At 42.0% G+C, this 22,285-nt stretch overlaps 1 protein-coding gene across 1 annotated transcript in view; it reads right to left on the reverse strand.

The window, feature by feature from the left end:
* The window catches only part of BCL10 (BCL10 immune signaling adaptor), a 238,928-nt gene that overhangs the window by 192,391 nt on the left and 24,252 nt on the right, over window positions 1-22,285 (reverse strand). The gene's annotated exons all lie outside the window — the stretch shown is intronic.

Raw genomic sequence — 22,285 nt, forward strand, 5'->3', positions numbered from 1 at the left:
GATATCCCAATTTCACTTATGAGAAGTCGAGGTTCAGGAAGGAAAAGTAATTTATCTAGGGTTACAGAACTGGTAAATGACTTATAGAATTCACATTAAAAAAAAATTTATTCCAAAGCTTAAACTTTCCCTCTATATCCTACTCCAAATATTTGCTTCTTTTTCTCCCACTCTAGCTACAGGCTTAACCTTTTATTTATTGAATCTTGGGTTTTGGTTGCTGTTTTTGGAAAATCTGAACGGGTCATTTCCCAATCTTAGAAAAATTGCTCAATGAGAAGTCAAACAAAAACTTCTGATTAGGGGCGGTGCCTGTGGCTCAGTGGGTAGGGCGCTGGCCCCATATACCGAGGGTGATGGGTTCAAACCCAGCCCCAGCCAAACTGCAACAAAAATAGCCGGGCGTTGTGGTGGGCGCCTGTAGTTCCAGCTACTTGGGAGGCTGAGGCAAGGGAATCACCTAAGCCCAAGAGCTGGAGGTTGCTGTGAGCTGTGATGGAAGCGCATTCTACCAAGGGTGATAAAGTGAGACTCTGTCTCTACAAAAACAAAAACAAAAAAATTTGTGATTAAAGGGTTCCAAGAAGACTTGGTGAAAGAGGCAGGACCCAAGTGTTGGCTGGAGAGATGAGTGAGAAGGCATCCGGGAACAAAGGCACAGGGGTGGGAAAGCACAGATCACTCTCGGGAACTGCAAGGGGGCTGCTCAACAAGAATTTGGGGGCAAGTCCTGAGTAAGAGGAAGACAGAGAAGAGGCTTAAGGCCCCAGTGAGGAGAATGTCTGAGGTGAGGTTGTGTTTAAAAGAGTGAGTGCTTTCTCCCCAAATGGAAACCACAATCAAGTAAGTAGCAGTTACTGCCAAGACCTGTCAAGGCTGAAGAGAAGCAAGGATTTCATTCCATAGCATTATGTTAACAAAAAAGGGAGCCAAACTATAAATGAATTCTCTGTGTAAACATTCCAAAACTGCTGTTGGAGAAACGCAGAGAGCTTGGTATGCTAAAGAAAATGCACGAATGAGGTCAATGACAGGTCAAGACAGAAAGGCAAAAAGGCATTAGGAAGATGAGTTATCACCGGAAAGGCTATCAACGGACAAGCCCACCAGAAATCTCCCTTTGGGAAGATGTGGAGCAGATGCTCATCAACAACACCATTAACAGCAAGTGCCAAGGCTGAAACTGAACTCATGATTTAATGAAAGGTTTTTAGAAACACATAATGGATTCCTCTCCAAACACTTAAACATCCTAGAAATATAAAGTTCCATCCTGTTAGTGTGATTTTGACACGTGGAAATGGGCACCTTCACCATAAAGGATCTCTCTGCTCTGTTTAGAGAGGCAGTCATGTCTGAACCAGTATAAATAAGGATCACCAATGATTTCTGATTATTTTCAGCCAAAGAAAAGGAAAGAGATAATGATACCGTTCTGTGTCATTTGAAAGATAAACAGTGTCGTAAAGTTGCTCAATTAGTTCATTTAATATGTCTCCAGAGTATGATAAATCCATTTCAAAAATATGGGCTTGCTTTCATTGGCACAGTGCAGTGTTCCAAAGCTTTGCACTTAGGCACTGCCATTTAATTTTTGACTAGTGACAGAATTTTGGTGCAGGAAGCTACTTGAGTAGTCATCATATCTACTTCCACAAAAGATTCTAAATGAAGGGTTCTTTTTTTGAACTTTAACAATTTCACCACACCTTTTTTTTTTGTAGAGTCGCAGTTTGTCACCCTCGGTAGAGTGGTCACAGCTCACAGCAACCTCCAGCTCTTAGGCTTAGACGATTCTCTTGCCTCAGCCTCCCGAGTAGCTGGGACTACAGGTGCCCACCACAACACTCGGCTATTTTTTTTGTTGCAGTTTGGCCAGGGCTGGGTTCGAACCCACCACCCTTGGTATATGGGGCTTGTGCCCTACTCACTGAGCCCCAGGTGCCGCCTGACTTTTGTTTTTTGGAGACAGCGTCTTACTCCATTGCCCAGGTTAGAGTCCTGTGGCATATACTGTAGCTTACAGCAACCTCAAACTCCTGGGTTCATGGGATCCTCTTGCTCAGCCTTCTGAGTAGCTGGGACTACAGATGCCTGTCACAACGCCTGGCTAATTTTTCTATTTTTAGTAGGGTCGGGGTCTCACTCCAGCTCAGATCTGGTCTCAAACTCCTGAGCTCAAGGGATCCACCGGCCTCTGTCTCCCAGAGTGCTAGAATTACAAGCCTGAGCCACTGCACTGGCCCAATTTCACCACACTTTTTATCTTTTCACATATTTGCATGTGAGTCACTTGACTCTAAATACTTCTCCCCACTCCCACATTCACCTGACCCTTCCCTGCTTGAGCCCTTCAGGGTCTTCTTGCTTATAGATTACATTCCAAACTCCCTTCCTCAGCTTGCAAGGACTTACATAATGTGCTTTCTGCCTGCCTTCCCAGCTTCGGCGTCTCAGTCTGAATGGGCTAGGGCTGCTATAACAAAACACCATAGACTAGGTGGCTTATAAACAACACAAATCTATTTCTCACAGTTCAGGAGGCTGGGAATTCTAAGATCAAGGTCCCAACAGATTTGGTGTCTGGAGAGGGCCTGCTTTCTGGTTCATAGATGGTGTCATTTCATGACATCCTTTCTTACCTGGGGGTAAGAGACCTTTCTAGAGTCTTGTTTACAAGGGCGTTAATCCTATTTAAAAGACCCACTGTGTAAAATGTTCCAGAGTCTCTATGGAAACATTCCAAAACTGCTGTTGGGAGAAATGCGGAGAGCTTGCTTGGTATGTTAAAGAAAATGCATCATCAACTTGGAAGTTAGCATTTCAGCACATAAATTGGGCAGGTTGGGGGGACCACGGCACTTGCCTCCTAGCCTTCTCCTTCTGACCATGCCGGCCACCTTCCTTTTTCTCAAACTTGCCAAAGCATCTCCTGCTCAGGTACTTTGTGCAGGAATACCTCTTTGCAGAGCACGCACGACTGTGTCTTATTTATCCTTCAAGTCTTAGCTCAACTGCACTGTAGCTAAGAGTTTCTGGGCATAACACACATCGCAAACTATAATTATCTTCTTTGTTGATACATTTTGCTTTACTGCCTACTAGGCCTGAGCACAGGTAGAACCGAACTTATCCTTCATGTGTCAGTTCAAATATTGTTGTTTGGAATCCTGGGGCCTGGTACATAGTCAGTAGCTGGTGTGTGAATGAATAAATGGAAAAGAAGTGAGGCAAAAGGCAGTGGTCTTCACACAGACATAGAAACCAGACTGAGGACAAAAGTATTTCTGAAACGGAGATACTCCACAAATCCATGGTGTCAATAACACAGTATCATTTATAAACTTCGCAGCCATTTGTTGTAGGTTAAACAAACAGGACACCAATTGGTTCAGGTTGTTCAGTTACTAGTCAAATTATAGCAATATTTTAAATCTGAAAACCTGGCAATTCTTGCTTTCTCCCTCCATCACAAAGCCAATGATAGGAGCAAATAAAGTTATAAAGTTCTTCTAATTTGAATGAATACTACTGCATGAGATCTTCAAAAAGACTACCTTTAAAAAAAAGAAGGGGTGAATAAATCATTGTTTAATATTGAATATTTAACTATTATCAACCCCCAACAGAGCCAGTTTTATTAAAGTTCTCTTAAGGAGAGGGCACCTTGCCATATATATATATTAAATGCCAAATATGTTTTAAATAACTGGCATATATAACTTTCTGTTTTGCTTTACAGGATAAAAATTAGTAATTAATGAATTAAATGTGCATTAAGGAAGATAATATTTTAATAATTTGTATTATTCATGATAATAAGCTCCAGAAAAACCCCCCAAAAAAACGTTGTTACTTTTCCCCACTTCAAAAGAAGAATGCTGGGCAGCGCCTGTGGCTCAAGGAGTAGGGCGCTGGTCCCACATGCCAGAGGTGGCGGGTTCAAACCCAGCCCCGGCCAAAAACCACAAAAAAAAAAAAAAAAAACAAAAGAAGAATGCTACTCTGATAAGGGCTTTTGTTACTAGAAAAAAATTGCTAACTCCTAGATAGAGTAAACATATTTACACTGATAGGTAACTGGAAGTCCTAATCACTCTTCTAATTTCTTGTTTCCCTAAGCAACCTCCCAAATGGCCTTTACAATAATAGCTTTTTGAGGCTCAGTGGTGCATGTGGCTCAAGTGGCTAAGGTACCAGACACATACACCTGAGCTGGCAGGTTTGAATCCAGCCCAGGCCTGCCAAACAACAAAGACGGCCGCAACCAAAAAATAGCCGGGCGTTGTGGCAGGCGCCTGTGGTCCCAGCTGCTTGGGAGGCTGAGGCAAAAGATTCGCTTGAGCCCAGGAGTTGGAGGTTGCCGTGAGCTGTGATGCCATAGCACTCTACCCAGGGCAACAGCTTGAGGCTCTGTCTCAAAAGAAAAATAAATAAAAAATAAATAGCTTTTGGGCGGCGCCTGTGGCTCAAGGAGTAGGGCGCCGGTCCCATATGCCAGAGGTAGCGGGTTCAAACCCAGCCCTGGCCAAAAACCAAAATAAATAAATAAATAAATAGCTTTTTGAATTTTTGCACCCTCTGTTTTAGGAATAAAACAGAGCTAATCTTGGCTAAACATTTAGTTTTCAACCAGGAATGTCAAAGACCACTCCAATTTTAGGGCGTTTTAAAAATTTTACACACTAAAAATAATTCTCTCAACTATGCAGAAAAACTGAAAATTGAAATCTGCTTTTGAATGGAAGCCATTAAGATCATAAATCCTGACAGGCAAAGATGGGAAAAGTCATCTCAAATGAGTAAAACACAATTCCCCAAGAACAGAAGAACACTTGAGCTCAGCCTAAAGGACATTATGGAGTGGATGTTGGCTTGTTATTTTAGGCCTTGTTCCCATTGGCTGCTATAAATAAAATTCGAACCATTATATCATCTCTTAGGAGGGTTTTATAGAAATACCAGGCATAGCTTCAAGTATACAATTTATACAAGTACCTCTCTAAATATATGCCAGGTAATGAGGGGCATTACCACTTTTGCTAAAGCATATTTGTGTGACAGATTATGCGGGGTTTAGGCACCTATTTACAGGTCAAAGCCTGCAGGCCTTGAAAGGAGAAAGCAGGGAGTTCGCCCCGCCTGCCCTCCAGCTCCCAGGCAGCTGTGTAATCCCACGGAACCTGTTTGGCAGCTCCAGCAGTAACTGCTGCAGCTTGCAGATAAGACCCTCTTGGAAAGCCCGATAGCCCTTGTCAATAATGAAGCTGCAGAGAGTGAACGGAATTTTCCAAAACATCAAAACCAATTCTCTGATTTGAAGACACTGATACCCAACCTTTATTGAGAGTCCATTGAATAAGATTTTTGTTAAGGAAAGAGAGATGACCTTTCTTTGCTTCTTTAAAAATAAGTCCAATGCAAAGCTTGATGCTTACCTTAATCATAAACAACCATTGTTTGCTAACGGATTGAAGCAAAATAATTCACAATAGCCATAGAAACAAGACTAACATTGGATTTCCACAGCTCTTTCAGCAATGGTGGTTGGAAAGTCTTATACAAAGCATGGCTATTTCACAAGTTCCCTATTGGATAGGCATTGTAGATTCTATCTTGACAGCAATATGAATTGTTTGCCTCTAGAAAGGCAAAATTGGTGTAGCTCAGGGGGCAAGTGAATGTCATACCCACAACCTATGACAAAGTGAGGCTTTCAGCCAGATGGGGCATGACGCTCTGGAGAGCTTGGACAGCACAGCTGACCTGGCCCAGCGCTCCATGCTAACATGTCTCACTGGGGGACCAGAGAATGTTCCTGAAATTCTGCCGGGACTACACTTTTTGCTTTTCAAAAACCCTGATCACAGATGAGAAGATAGATTTATTAAAACTAGATACCAATAAGCCTTGCATTGTGGAAGAAAAGAAAGGTTCCTGGAACATAATACTCAAAAGGGCTGTGGAGATGTTTCAGGTAGAGAAAGAGGAGAAAGATTCCGCGGGAGACAATAGCGAGAGGGCTGGAATGTAGAAGCCCAGGGGAATCAGCAAAGAGAAAAATGCGGTGTATGTGTCAAGGGAATCTTTGAAACAGTGTCCTATCTCTGTGCGTAGTCACCGACAGTTTATTCTGATAGTGCTTCCACAGCTAAACGTCCTTTCCTCATAATGCCACTTTTTAGAGTGAGGGGTAGAGTTCCTTTGAGGGTGGGATGACTTAGCTGTTCTTTTATAAACAGCTTTTCACTTGTTTAAAAGAAGTTACATATCCATATGAAAGGACTCAAGGAAAAAACTGGAGACCCCAGTACATTCTGTGTGGAGGCCATACGGAGACAAAGTGCTCTAAGTTTGTTACATACCAAGTTGATAACCCCGAAGTGCAATCAAATTTAAGGAAGCAGAATGGGGGGGAAGAAAACCACTAAATACCTGGTTTCAAAAGATGGGAGTGTGGACCACTGAAGAAAGAAAAAGGCTTTCATTATAAGTATTAAAAGAAAGGGCAGCGCCCGTAGCTCAGTGGGTAGGGCACTGGCCCCATACACCCATGTAGGCGGGTTTGAACCCAACCTGGGTCAGCTAAAACAACAATGACAACGGCAACAACAAGAAAAATAGCCAGGCGTTGTGGCGGGCGCCTGTAGTCCCAGCTACTTGGGAGGCTGAGGCAAGAGGATCGCTTAAGCCCAAGAGTTTGAGGTTGCTGTGAGCTGTAAAGCCACGGCACTCTACCAAGGGCAACATAGTGAGACTCTGTGTCAAAAAAAAAAAAATTAATAATAATAATAAAAGAAGTATCCAAACAAAATAAATATTTTAACAAATTTTGTTCTTTTAAATCACAGTGAAAGGTTTCCTTCTCAAATAAACTGAGGTGTGCTACATTGTACTATCTAAAGTAGAAAACTAGAAAGATACTTAAATACTTTTATGGTTTTAAATCAAATTTAAATAAATTAGGAGATTATTCAATATTACCTAAGTATTTAATAACATTTCAAATATCTTCATAAATTAATATCTAATTTGACCAGTAGTTAATAGGGGATTTTCATTCACTTACTTCTCTCATAATGAAAATAGCTTTATGTTTATCTGATATTTAAGTAATCATTTCTTTTTTTTTTTTTTTTTTGGTAGAGACAGAGTCTCACTTTACTGCCCTCGGTAGAGTGCCGTGGCAACACACAGCTCACAGCAACCTCCAGCTCTCGGGCTTATGTGATTCTCTTGCCTGAGCCTCCCGAGCAGCTGAGACTACAGGCGCCCACCACAACGCCCGGCTATTTTTTTGTTGTTGCAGTTTGGCCGGGGCTGGGTTTGAACTCACCACCCTGGGGCCGGCGCCCTACTCACCGAGCCACAGGCGCCGCCCAATCATTTCTTTTTTAATCGAGTGGTCTCGATTTGTTCTCCTGGCTAGAGTACAGTGGTTTCATTATAGCTCACTGTGACCTCAAACTCCTGGATCCTCCTGCCTCGGCCTCCTAAGTAGTGGGGACTACCGGTGTGTACCACCTAATTATTTTATTATATTTTGTGGAGGAAGGGGTCTTATTATGTTGCTCAGGCTGTTCTTGAGCTCCTGGTCTCAAGCAATCCTCCTACCTCAGCCTCTCAAATATTTAAGTAATACATTTTTAAAAATTCAACATCAATTTATACAGTGGTTAGGGCCTCGGCCACATACACCTAGGCTGGCAGGTTTGAACCCGGCCCAGGGCCAGCTGAAACAACAACTGCAAACACCACCACAACAAAAAAATAGCCAGGTGTTGCGGTGGGTGCCTGTAGTTTCCAGCTATTTGGGAGGCTGAGGCAAGGGAATCAGTTAAGTCCAAGAGTCTGAGGTTGCTGTGAGCTATGATGCCATGGCACTCTATCCAGGGTGACAAGCTTATGACTCTGCCTCCAAAAAAAAAAAAAAAAATTAATTAAATAAATAAAATAAATAACTGGGCATTGTGATAGGTGCCTATAGTCCCAGCTACTTGGGAGGCTGAGGCAAAAGAATCGCTTAAGCCCAAGAGCCGGAGGTTGCTGTGATCTGTGACACCACGCCATTCTACCCAGGGTGACAGCTTAAGACTCTGTCTCAAACAAACAAAAAAAAAATCAATTTATAGACATACAAGAAAGAAAGTAAAAGTCCTGAAACCTCAACACCCTGCGATAACCACTGTTAACATTTTTGTGACCATCCTTTTCAAGTATCTTGCATCTCTATATACAAATTTGTGTAAATAGAGTAACATGTTATATTTATTATGACACTTATTTTTTGATACTGCTTGGTTGTTTTCTTGTTGGGTCTTTTCTTGTTGATCCCAGCAAATCAGTATCCAAATATGTCCTTTTCTTTTCCCGTGCTCATATAATCAGATGCTCTGAATGTGCACATGTGCATAAGGGGCGCGTTCATGCATTTTACCTGCCTCATCTAAACTATGTCACTATGTCATGGGAATCCCACCAAGAACAGAGGATGGGTCTAACTTATTCCTTTTAATGGCTGTGTAATTTTTCTATTATATGCCTGAACCATAATTTATTAATAATTTTTTTTTTTTTTGAGACAGCATCTCACATTATCACCCTGGGTAGAGTGCCGTGGTGTCATAGCTCATAGCAACCTCAAAATCCTGAGCTCAAGAGATCCTCTTGCCTCAGTCTCCCAAGCAGCTGGGACTACAGGGGCCTGCCACACGCCTGGCTAGTTTTTTGTTGTTGTTGTTGTTGTTGTTGTTGTTGTTTTTAGTAGAGATGCTCTATACTAATAGAACAGACAGAACCAGACAGAACAGACGCTATCTCTACTCGCTCTTGCTCAGCCTGGTCTTGAACTCCTGAGCTCAGGTAATGCACCTGCCCTGGCCTCCCAGAGCACTAGGATTATAATCATGAGCCACCTTGCCCAGATATTAACAATTATTTTTGTATCTAACACCTAATTTTTTTTTTTTAATTTTCTTTTTTTTTTTTTTTTTTGTGGTTTTTGGCCAGGGCTGGGTTTGAACCCGCCACCTCTGGCATATGGGACCGGCGCCCTACTCCTTGAGCCACAGGCGCCGCCCTCTAACACCTAATTTTTAAGTTTTTTTTTTCCCAATGGTAAACAAGGATGCAATAAACATCTAGGTATATCCATTAATACTGGAGCCTTTATGAAAATGGGAAAATTCCTCCTATGACCAGGTTTGCTAAGAGGAGCGTATGTATTTTTAATGTTAATTTAGCTTCCCAAAATACTGTAACCATTCAATTTCCCTAGCAATGGGTTAAGAATGGCTTTTTCCATGTATTCCTAAAAGCAACAGCTATTGTTATTTCTTTTTCATTTTTGCCACTCTGATGTCTGTATAGGGATCCCTCCTTTGATATTTTAATTTGCAATCCTCTGACTTCTCCGGAGACTTGTCATTTTGGCATCTTTTTCTCTGTTTAGGGGCCACCTTGGATTTTCTCTCACATGAGATGCCTATTTATATCCTTCGTTCATTTCCTATTGGGTTATCACTGTTCTTAAGATTTTGTGCAGTAAAACTCTTAACCCTTTATTTTTCACAAGCGCTGGAAGTATTTTTCCTGATCTGTAATTGTCTATTGAATTTGTTTAGGTATTTTTCCCACACTATAATATTTTTTGTATTTGAATAGTTATCTACCTTTACTTGAACAGCTTCTGCTTTCCTGCTTAAAAAAAAAGAAATCTAGGGCGGCGCCTGTGGCTCAGTGAGTAGGGCGCCGGCCCCATATACCGAGGGTGGTGGGTTCAAACCCAGCCCCGGCCAAACTGCTACCAAAAAATAGCCGGGCGTTGTGGCGGGCGCCTGTAGTCCCAGCTGCTCGGGAGGCTGAGGCAAGAGAATCGCGTAAGCCCAAGACTTAGAGGTTGCTGTGAGCCGTGTGATGCCACGGCACTCTACCCGAGGGCGGTACAGTGAGACTCTGTCTCTACAAAAAAAAAAAAAATAATAAATTAAAAAAAAAAAAAGAAATCTAATGCCTAGGACCAAAAACAATTTTTTTTATTCTTTTAATTAACAATGAAAATGTATGTATTTATCACATACATGAGGTTTTGAAATATGTATACATTGTGGAATGGCTAAATTGAGCTAATTAACATATGTATCACCTCACATACTTATTTTTTGTGATGAAAATACTTAAAATCTACTCTCAATTTTCAATGCATTATTTTCTTCTGTATTCATCATGTTGTGACTTATTCCTTCTAACTGAAATTTTGTAGTGCTAAGTTTCATTGTTACAGTTTTTATATTTATATCTCATATCCATCTGAAATTTGTTTATTGAGTATAAAGTAAGTCTCGCTTTTAGTTCTACCCATATGTAGCAGGTAATTATCTATGTGGAATGGGTCATCCTTATCTACTGTACTGAAGTACAACACTTCGCATGTACCAGACTTTTTCTTGAGACAAAATCTGTCTCTGTTGCCCCAGGTAGAGTGCCATAGCATCAGCGTAGCTCTTAGGCTCACATGATCCTCTTGTTTCAGCCTCCTCAGTAGCTGGGACTACAGGTGCCACCTGCATGTGCTAAAGAAATTACTATATATCCTGAGACCAGAAGTATAGTCAAAATAGAAGCAATTGAAATAGTATGAGCACAGCCCAGATAGAACAGATGCTATCTGTAGAACCTGCTGTGAGGATAGCTGCAAACCAAGTAGGTAGCATGCCTGCCTTGCAGCTATTTCTGAATTCTTCACTTTTTCAATGACATATTTATCTATTCTTTTTTTTTCTTTTGAGACAGAAGAATTTATCTATTCTCTTTTTTTTTCTTTTACATTGCCCTTGGTAGAGTGCCGTGGTGTCACAGCTCACAGCAACCTCAAACTCTTGGGCTTAAGCCATTCTCTTGCCTCAGCCTCCTAAGTAACTGGGACCACAGGTGCCTGCCACAATGCCCAGCTATTTTTTGGTTGCAGTTGTCATTGTTGTTTAGCAGGCCCAGGCCAGGCTCAAACCCACCAGCTTTGGTGTATGTGGCTGGTACCCTACTCACTGAGCTATGGGCACCGGGCCATATTTGTTTATTCCTATGCTGGAATCATATTGTTCTCATTTCAGTAACTTTGGGGATATTTTCACATTGGATCAAGTATGTCCCTTATATTATTTTTTCCCATAATATCTTTGGTTGTTCTTGAATACTTTTCTCTTACATATGGACCTTAAGTTCTATTCATCCAGCTCCAAAAAATATATCATTTTTGTGAAAATAAATTGTAATAAAGTGGTATTTGTTTTGAGAGCTGTTACTGGATCTATTGCTCTTTTGTTGTTTATTCTCTCCTTCTTCCTTAATAATAAAAGTTTTGGCTGGGCACATAGCTCTCCAGAATAAAGACCTCCTTTCCTAGCCTGCCTTGCAGCTGCTAGTGGCCATGTGACTCAGTTCTAGCCAGTGAGATGTTAGTACCCCGTTTCCCCAAAAATAAGACATCCTCCGAAAATAAGACCTACTTACAGGAAAGATAAGACGTCCCCTGAAAATAAGACCTAGCGCGTCTTTGGGAGCACACCTTAAAATAAGACACTGTCTTATTTTCGGAGAAACAGGGTAGTAGTGACCGGCACAATCTCCTGGAAAGCCTATAGCAATGCCACAGGCCCCTCTCACAGCGCTGCTCATCCCCTTAGCTGTTGGTTCTCAGCAGCATCCTACTCCGAGAAATGCCATCAGCTGCAGAGAGCCGCCTTGCCTACGATTGCTTCATCCTCGCAGGGGCAGCACATATGCAATGACCAGTTGGTCCAGCTCCCATACCTTAAGGGGAATCAACTCCAAACGGCCATGACAGCTCCAAAACTCCTGGAACTGGGCGAGGCCTTTGTTGTGACTGCACTACAGTCCATCTTCTCTTCTTGCCCAGTGCCTCCCCAGACAGGTATTCCTGCTGTCAATCTCTGCCTCAGAGTCTGCTTCCAGGGAACTGACCTTGGACGTGTCCTTATAGGGAAGGGCATGCTCTCCATGCCGGCCCCCTGCACCCCTTTGTCCGCTGTTGGATGCAGACATAGCAGAGCATTAGGGGAAAGAAGTCTGGGTCTCTGCCCTGCGGCTCACCTTACCAGCCCTAAATGGCCTATCCAGACTCTTACGTAGGCAAAGATAAAGTTCTAGGTGGTTTAAACCACTGCTAGAATGAATATGTCCTAATAAAGAATTAATAACTTTTGTGTGATATTAAATTCTCCCATTCAAGAACATTTTTATTTTTAGAGACAGAGTCTCATTTTGTCACCCTCAGTAGAGTGCTGTGCATCACAGCTCACAACAACCTCTAGCTCTTGGGCATAGGCGATTCTCTTGCCTCAGCCTCCTGAGTAGCTGGGACTATAGGTCAAGAACATGTTGAGATCTTATTTTCTACCCCTCAAACAAATCTTATAAAGAAAAATCTTTTCTTTATACATGTGTGAATCTCATACTGTTCATGTTAAACTTTTTTTTAAAAAAGTATAATTATTTCACTACTATAAATAAAATGTTTATTCCATTTCCATCTGTTAGTGGTTCCTTTTAGTATAGGCAAAAAAAAAAAAATTGTGGAGTTTATTGCGATGACTTTTTTTTTTTTTTTTTGAGACAGAGCCTCAAGCTGTCCCCCTGGGTAGAGTGCTGTGGCATCATGGCTCACAGCAATCTCCAACTCCTGCTCAAGTGATTCTCCTGCCTCCACCTCCCAAGTAGCTGGGACTACAGGTGCCTGCCACAATGCCCGGCTATTTTTTGGTTGCAGCCATCATTGTTGTTTGGCGGCCCCAGGCTGGGTTCGAACCCACCAGCTCAGGTATGTGTGGCTGGCGCCTTAGCTGCTTGAGCCACAGGCGCCAAGCCTGCGATGACTTTTTATTTGATTTGATTTTTTTGAGACAGAGTCTCACTCTGTCACTCCAGGTGAGAGTTCCGTGGAGTCACAGGTCACTGTAAACCTCAAACTCCTGGGCTGAAGTGATCCTCTTACCTCAGCTTCCTGAGTAGCTGGGACTACAGGTGTGTGCCACCATGCCTGGCTAATTTTTCTATTTTTAGTAGAGACAGGGTCTTACTCTTACTCAGACTAATCTCAAACTCCTTAGATCAAGCAATCCACCCATCCCAGCCTCCCAGAGTGCCAGTATTATAGGCATGAACCACCATGCCCTGCTGAGACGACTTTTTTTTTTTTCCCCCCCAAGAAAAAGGATCTTGCACTTGGGAAGCCGAGTCAGGTAGATCGCTTGAGCTCAGGAGTTCAAGACCAGCCTGAGCAAGAGTGAGACCCCCGTCTCTAAAAAATAGCCGGGTGTTGTGGCACCCCCAGCTACTTAGGAGGTTGAGGCAAGAGAATCACTTAAGCACAAGAGTTTGATGTTGCTGTGAGCTGTGATGTCATTGCACTCTACCAAGGGCAACATCGTGAGACTCCGTCTCAAAAAGAAAAGAAAAAGAAAAGGGATCTTGCAGGGCTAGGTGTGGTGACCTTATGCCTGTAATTCTAACACTTGGGAAGCCAAGATGGGTGGATTGCCTGAGCTCACAGGTTCAAGACCAACCTGAGCAAGATTGAGACCCCTGTCTCTAAAAATGGCCAGGCATTGTGACAGGCACCTGTAGTCCCAGCTACTTGGGAGGCTGAGGCAAGAGAATCGCTTGAGCCTAAGAGTTTGAGGTTGCTGTAAGCTATGATGCCACAGCACTCTACCAAGGGCGACAAACTGAGACTGTCTCCAAAAAAAAAAGAAAAAGAAAAAGGATCTTGTTATTTTGTCTAGGCTAGAGTTCAGAGGTTATTCACAGGGGTGATCATGGCATAGTATAGCCTGGAGCTCACTGGCTTAAGCAATTCTCCTTACCCTCCTGAGTAGCTGGGACTACAGGTACAGGCCTTGTGCCCCCAGTGAAATGACTTCAAATGCTGGGTTTAAATCCTGACTTTGCTTTTATTTTGGGCAAGTTGCTTAATTTCTCTAGCCCTCATTTTCCTCATTTATGAAATTATTTTATGTACCTCACTTATATGGCTGTTATAAGGTTAAAAGATAAACTTAGGTACATTAAAAATTTAAAGAGCTTATTTGAGCATTCAATGATGTATGAATTGGGCAGTAAAGACAGCAAGCAGTTTAGCAGGCCACTGGGAGGGTGGGAAGACAGGAAGTTTTACAAGGTGTTCACAAAAGCAAGAACACTCAGGAGCTGAGGCAAGAGGATCACTTGAGCCCAAGAGTTTGAAGTTGCTATGAGCTATGATGTCACGCACTCTACAGAAGTCAACAAAGTAAGACTCTGTCTGAAAAAACAAAAAAAAGAAAAGAAGAAAAAAAGAAACTTTGTAAGTTGTCACCTAGAAAACACATGTTTAATTCATTTAGATAATTGGTCGAATCCACTAAAAATGCTAAGTCTGTTAGCCAGTTTTCATTGTCAAGTTCTGTCACAAATTTGCTTTTTGATACCATAAATGACTTAAAATGTGTCACAAATCATACAATCCTTTCAACAGTTGGCCTCGACTTAGCCATCTTACTTCTGAAAAGTAAATGATCTCACCATAGCATCAATAATTTTAAGGAATTCCTGGAATTGGTGATGCTTCAATCTCTTGCCCTTATAAATTCAGTCTTGATGATTTGCATGACATTATCCACTTTTGAAGCTTTTGCACATAAATTTTCTTGATGTACTATGCAATGATACTTCATCAAACATGAGTTTGGGGCAGCAATTGCAGCATCTTCTTTTAATTTTACCTACCACTGCCAGAGCACCATCAGTAACTGTACCAGACAAATTCACAATAGACAAAGAAAATCACCTTAACATATTTTTTACTGCTTCATATAAATATCTTAATTTAGTTGTGCCTTTTAATGACACTAAAGAAGCCAAATCTTCAGTGACATTACATGTGTCATCAACACCTCTAATAAAAATGTCAAGTTGAGCTGTACTTGTCATATCAGTGCTGTTATCCATCTCCAAAGCATAAAATTTAAAATTAATGGCTTTACTCCCCAAACTTCTTTCAATAGATTTTCCATTTTCTTCCATTTGCCTGGCTGTAGTCTGGGTTTTTTTTTTTTTTTTTTTGCGGTTATTTTTTGGCCGGGGCGGGCCTGAACCTACCACCTCTGGCATATGGGGCTGGTGCCCTACCCCTTTGAGCCACAGGCGCTGCCCCTGGCTGTAGTCTGGTCAAACTGATGTTAGAAATATCCCCCTTGTTTTCAGGGCAAGTTATATGTACCATGCTTTCCATACATTGCTTACTAACGTCGCCATCAGTCAACGGTTTTGTGTTTTTTGCTATTAAATATGCTACCACATAACTAGCTTTTACAAAGGAAACTGAGTTGGAACTTTAAAAAAAAAAATGTGTTCTATTTTGTCCTTACAACACAATCCTTCCTACCCATTTGGCAGCATGATTTTGCATATAATACTTTTTCAAATTATAGTCTTTGAAAACTTGCACAAATTCCCTACAAATGAAGCAGAGTGCCTTACTATTTGCTTCAGCAAAAAAGTAGACATCTGTCCACTGATAGTCATATGTAAGAACCCCACCCAAATGGAGTGAACCCACCTAAATGGGTCAACCCCCACCCTTCTGACCGATGTCCAACCCTGGAAAGGTGGATGTGCCAACCTCTTACCGTTTCCCACAGATGACACACCCTGGAAAGGTGAATGGGCCAATCCCCTCACCCTTGCTACCTTTAAAACCTCCATCCACCATTGCCCACGTGTCTTTCTTGAACCCAGCTCCCCCTCACTCAGGTGGAAATAAAGGCTGCTGTTGCCCACATAGAACCTGGATTCCATTTTCCTTTCATCTCAAGTCTTGGAATAATTTTTACTTTTGGTCTTTGACCTCTCATCCACTTTTTATTGAACAATCTTTCTTCCCTATTTTCTTATATTTCTTCCCCTAATAATAGAGGAAACAGGAGAGTCTCAGTCAATTGAAGGTTATGATTCAATGGATTATCTGAGGTACAGAAGTCAGAATCCAGACCAGGTTAGCTACAGGGCCAGCAGAGGGAAATAGGGATGTTGGCAAGCCACCTTTACTGAGCCTTCCTTCCCCTTGGCTGCAGTGCCCCCCACAGCAAACAGGCTGGCAGGGGAACAAGTGAAAAGAAAAACAATTCATTTGCTTTAAGATGGTAAGTGTTCATTTGTGCAATTATTTATTGAACAATTTTAACTTTATCACCGGGTCCCTGAGGTTGTCCCAGAAGAGTGTAAGGCTCCATCTACCGCCCTCTCCAGCAGCCTCTAATCTAGAAAGGAAGATCAGATATGCCCAGCAGCGAGCTAACAATGACCGTGACTGAGTGACAAGATGAGAGTTTGGATGATGTTACTTCTCCCTGGGAGCTCCTCTCCTGGGAGTCTGCTTTTTAACTCTCTGGTAATGCTTTACTGAGGACTCTAGTCATGGCATTTCCCCCATTAATAAGGAGGTCTTTCCCTTCTTTCCCTTTTTTGGGGAGCAAATATTCCTTGTACCCCCCCCCTTCACAGTTGGCCAGCTCTGGGTGGCTCCCGCAGTGAAGCAGCCACTCAGGAAATCTGAGAGGTGGGCCCACAGGACGGAGGTGGGTATCTCTTCAGTAGCCTTTGGCTCCACCTAAGGTTTATCTCCACTAATTGCAATAATGTTCTCAATGTAGCTCTGAGGGGAGAAAGGCCTAGTCTAACTTTGTTATTTCTTTCCCCTAGTCCTTTATTTATTTATATATATATATTTGAGACAGTCTCACTTTGTCACTCTCGGTAGAATGTGTGACATCACAGCTCACAGCAACCTCAAACTCTTGGGCTTACATGATCCCTTGCCTCGGCCTCCCAAGGAGCAGCACTACAGGCACCCACCACAATGCCTGGCTATTTTTATAGCCTTACTCTAGCTCAGGCTGGTCTGTGTTTTAGTCTGTGATCTAAAATAAACCTCAAGGGCAAATTAGAAACTCTGGTTTAGCTACCCAGCAAGATGGACATAGGGTAGCCTTCTGGTACAATGCAAACAAAAGTGGAAAAGAATAGAAAAACTTAAGCAGTTCACTCACTTTCAGCAGAGTGACCGAAAGAATTCAGCAATTTCTAAGCAAGTTAAAAATACACAGAATATTGATCAAATTTTCTAGAAAAAGCCTTTTAGTAAGGTTTTAAGTCAACTTTATTGAGTTGGTGCCAGAGACATTAGAAAAATGCAATCCTGGTGGCTCCTGTGGCTCAGTCGGTAAGTTGCCGGCCCCATATACCAAGGGTGGCGGGTTCAAACCCGGCCCCAGCTGAACTACAACCAAAAAATAGCCTGGCGTTGTGGCGGGCGCCTGTAGTCCCAGCTACTCGGGAGGCTGAGGCAAGAGAATCTCTTAAGCCCAGGAGTTGGAGGTTGCTGTGAGCTGTGTGAGGCCACGGCACTCTACTGAGGGCAATAAAGTGAGACTCTGTCTCTACAAAAAAAAAAAAAAAAAAGAAAAATGCAATCCTTTTTCTTTAAAAAGCTTCACATCTTTTTACTACATTGAAGCAGCAAAGCCTCCCTCCTGAGTAGCAATGAATTCCAGGGCTTCCCTTGAGAATTCAGTCATTCTCTCAGGGTTCCAGACAGTCTGGAACCCCAAAGTCAGTCCTGGTGGCAGTCTGGTGTAGAGAGGAGAGTTGGAAAACTCAAAAGCACCCAACAAAATTAAGGGCTTGTTATCTTTCTTCTCCAACTATGGAGCAGTGAAGAAAAATTAACCCTCTCATTTGTTAACCTCAATAGCAGGCTTTAATTGATCTGTAGCCATGGATGGCTCAGATAATTGCCCTAATTAGTTTGGTATGGAGGAAGGCAAGGGTGGGGGAAGTTGGAGTTAAAATAATTAAGCCTAAAAGAAAGGAAAAAAAGCTTTTATAACTTGTAGACTTGACATATGGATTCCAGATGTTATGGAAGAAATTTACTGCTAGGCTTTTAGGCCACTCTTTGTAGTTAAGGACAGAATAGGAAGAGAAGGCCTGAAGGCAGAACAAGGTAAAAAAGGAAGAAAAAGTCCTGAGGACGGTTACAGAACACCTCTGGGTGTATGTATTTGGATATATCTCCAAACCAAAAATTAGCAAAAGCTAGCAGCAGGGTCTTAAAATCCCCCTGGACTGGGGCTGGGGAGTTCACGGGCATTATTTCTGAGTTGGCCTGTTTGCCGCTTTGCTGGGAAACAAGTCAGCCTCTCAGCTGGAAGTGACTGTTCTGTCATTTCACTGCAGTTCCCCTTAGAAATTCTAAATTTAAAACGTTCACACAAACTCCCTAGCATGCCAGGGTAAGCAGTGCTAGGATTTGAGTCCCATTTAGAAACAGAGATAGGTAATTATGCTAGGAAAGGAGCTAAATGTTTACCTCAAATCCACTGTTTCTTCCTCTTTTTTCAGAAAATGGTAAACACAGGAAAAGAAAGAGTAGTTCCAGACTCTGGGTACCAAAATATGACAGACACACAGGAAATGACTTTGCAAATCCAGGCTGTGAACCTGTCATTTCGTGGACTTGTCTGTGAGCCTAGGAAAGCGAGGCAAAGATCACTCTGCAGACATTCCTCCACGTGGGGAAGGCCCAACTGGAGGCCCCTGGAGCCCCTCCCACACTCAGGTGCTGTGCTTTTAAACTCAATTCATAATTCGAAATGTTAGAGGAAAGCCAATGAAATTTGAGACATCTGTGTCTCACTTTGCTTAAAAAGAAGACTTTGAGAAACAAGTGAAAAGCTAAACGATATTTTTGGAGGGAGAGGAGTATGTTTTCATACCCATTACTATATTTTAAAGCTTTCAATTAAAGATGCGCCAAATATGTTATCTACCAAGTCCTTCAAATATACACTAGTTGTCCTAAAACATTCATTTTTTTTTTTTGAGACAGAGTTTATGTCGCCCTCGGTAGAACGCTGTGGCATCACAGCTCACAGCAACCTCCAACTCTTGGGAGTAAGTGATTCTCTTGCCTCAGCCTCCCAAGTAGCTGGGACTACAGACGCCCGCCACAACACCTGGCTCCTTTTTGTTGCAGTTGTCATTGTTATTTAGTTATTTCGCTGGTCTAGGTCCAGTTCGAACTCTCCAGCCTCAGTGTATGTGGCTGGCCCCTTAACCACTGTGCTACTGGAGCCAAGCCATCTGAACTGATTCTTGGAGAACAGAGGGAGTTCACTAGGTAGATGACAAGAGCCATGTTAAGGAAATGGAAGTGAAGGCTCAGAACTATGAAACTAAGTAGCTTATCTGGGGGATTATAAATAATTTATTAGAGCTGGAATAACTAAGTAGCATAAATAATTCATTAGAGCTGGAATAAGAGGTGTTTGAGAATGAGCAGGTGCAAACCGCAGGGTTTACTGACAAAATCCACGTGATGGGAAGTGAGGCAGAGGACAGATTTCTGGCTTTATGGTGATGCACATTAATAAACGAAATGTAGACGGTACGGCTTTTGATACAATGTGTTTGCTTTTGGACATGCAGGATGGGAAGGACCTTTAATAAGACCAAAGTGAGATGTAAGATTAGAGAGACAACCCGGGGCCTTTACAAGAGCACTCTGGCGAGCTGTGAGGTGCAGGGAACCCACAGAGTGCTAGTGATGGCAGTAGTCATGAACTTGGCTGAGATCTTGATGACCAGTGTGGAGAATGAGAACAACAGTGTAGACTGGACTGGGGTGTGAAGGGTAACTGGAAAAGAAGGAATCGAAGAAAAGCAGAAGAGAGCCAGGACAGTATGGAGCCTTTGGAAGAAATCCATGGAGTAAAATGTGTTTTCCATCAGTTAGGACAGTCTTTTCTGTCATTTCTGAAAATGACAGAAAACATCAAGTGACTTAATCTCTGAAAAGGACACTTGGATAGAGGAGTTTTCTTACCTATTTGTATATGGATTTTTATAACTCCTCCCATTGGGTTTCCATTAGATGAACCAAAGCTTGTGCAACATGTTCCCAGGACATCTCTGAAGGGGAAAGAATCCATCCTCTAATGTGCTGATGGGTATAGAGTGATAGCCAAGTCCATTTCCAACCAGAAATATTTCAGCAATCCATGAATAAGTTCATTTTCCTTCCCACTTTTTGGCCATATTTTGAAAAGAAACCCAGTGAGATACAATGGCTGAGTCAGCCTGCTCCAAATATTTACCCTGCTCCTTCCTGAGTCCTCTCTTCCCCCTCAGAACATAAAAACCAGCCATGACCTGTGTGGCACAGGTGCACATCTCCCAGCGACTGCCGAGTAACTCCACAGATGTAGCTGCTTAAAAACACACCTTCGCTCCAAGAGTGACATCTGCTTTCCTACTTCTGTTATTTTCTAGAAAGGAGGTGTAAAGCACCACCAGGGGTGAACTAGTGAGCTTTTGTTCTCTAACACTAATTAATTCATCTAAATTGGGAGTTGAACAAATGAGGAAAAAGAGATTTAAAAGATTTTCAGGGAGTGGCATGCTGAGATTTTGTGAATGAAGTTTGCTTTCATATTAATTTTAAAACCTCGCAGCATTTCAGCAACTTCTGAAATATGTGCTCCACCAATACATGCAAGCGTAGATTCCTCCAGAGCCTGGGAATCACAACCTTGCCGTTATAACTCAGTTCATTTGTGTGTAGTTTGGTGTCACACTGGGTTATGTTTCAGCAGTTGATGCCACTTCTACAGATTTCCAAATTCTTCACAAAGACTTCAATTAAGAAAAAATTCTTGCATTAGCAATTATTTCTATTTTGGAACTCACGTATAGTATTTGCAAACCTCTGGGATTCGTAGCCATGCAACTGTTCTAAGTTCAAGATACAGTGAAAGCTATCGTACTTGTTATGTCCCTTACTCAGTCTACAAAACACCAAGACTGGCACAATCTTTTTTTTGTGAGTGTCACTATGTCGCCCTGAGTGCCGTGGTGTCACAGCTCACAGCAACCTCAAACTCTTGGGCTTAAGTGATTCTCTTGTCTCAGCATCCCAAGTAGCTGGGACTATACAGGTGCCCGCCACAACACCCGGCTATTTTTGTTGTTCTTGTCATTGTTTAGCTGAACAAATGAGGAAAAAGAGATTTAAAAGATTTTCAGGGAGTGGCATGCTGAGATTTTGTGTATGAAGTTTGCTTTCATATTAATTTTAAAACCTCGCAGCATTTCAGCAACTTCTGAAATATGTGCTCCACCAATACATGCAAGCGTAGATTCCTCCAGAGCCTGGGAATCACAACCTTGCCGTTATAACTCAGTTCATTTGTGTGTAGTTTGGTGTCACACTGGGTTATGTTTCAGCAGTTGATGCCACTTCTACAGATTTCCAAATTCTTCACAAAGACTTCAATTAAGAAAAAATTCTTGCATTAGCAATTATTTCTATTTTGGAACTCACGTATAGTATTTGCAAACCTCTGGGATTCGTAGCCATGCAACTGTTCTAAGTTCAAGATACAGTGAAAGCTATCGTACTTGTTATGTCCCTTACTCAGTCTACAAAACACCAAGACTGGCACAATCTTTTTTTTGTGAGTGTCACTATGTCGCCCTGAGTGCCGTGGTGTCACAGCTCACAGCAACCTCAAACTCTTGGGCTTAAGTGATTCTCTTGTCTCAGCATCCCAAGTAGCTGGGACTATACAGGTGCCCGCCACAACACCTGGCTATTTTTGTTGTTCTTGTCATTGTTTAGCTGGCCCCGGCCGGTTTGAACCCACCAGCCCCAGCACATGCGACTAACACCCTGACCACTGACCTACAGGCACCGAACCTGGCACAATCACTTTTAATAATTTTTTACAAATTTTAATCTACTCAATCTGTATTACTAAGTAAACAAATTTTATATGGTTTTTCAAATTTTGTCTTTCACAATGGGGATAACAGGCTGGAGGTTTTTTAAAACTTAAATAAAAAATTACTGTCTTCCTTATGTACTGTGCAGACCCTACAATTAACTCTCATCTCCTAAAAGCTTAAGAATGATGAAAAGATCAAGGCAATGTGTAACTTTTTACCATTCAAAATGCTATAAATAACTGTGCTGCAATTTGTACTATAGAGCTTAAAACAAAGATAACATCTTCCCAACAACCTCTTGTTCATTTTATTGAGTATTACTATATGGAAAACATTACAATAGACCTGGTTACAGGACGTATTAATATCCATAAGTAGTGTTATCAGATATTAAATACATATATTAAACATTATTTATCTGAAATTCAAATTTAAGTAGGATCCC

Source organism: Nycticebus coucang, chromosome 5, assembly GCF_027406575.1.
Source record: "Nycticebus coucang isolate mNycCou1 chromosome 5, mNycCou1.pri, whole genome shotgun sequence".
Classification (NCBI taxonomy): Eukaryota; Metazoa; Chordata; class Mammalia; order Primates; family Lorisidae; genus Nycticebus; species Nycticebus coucang.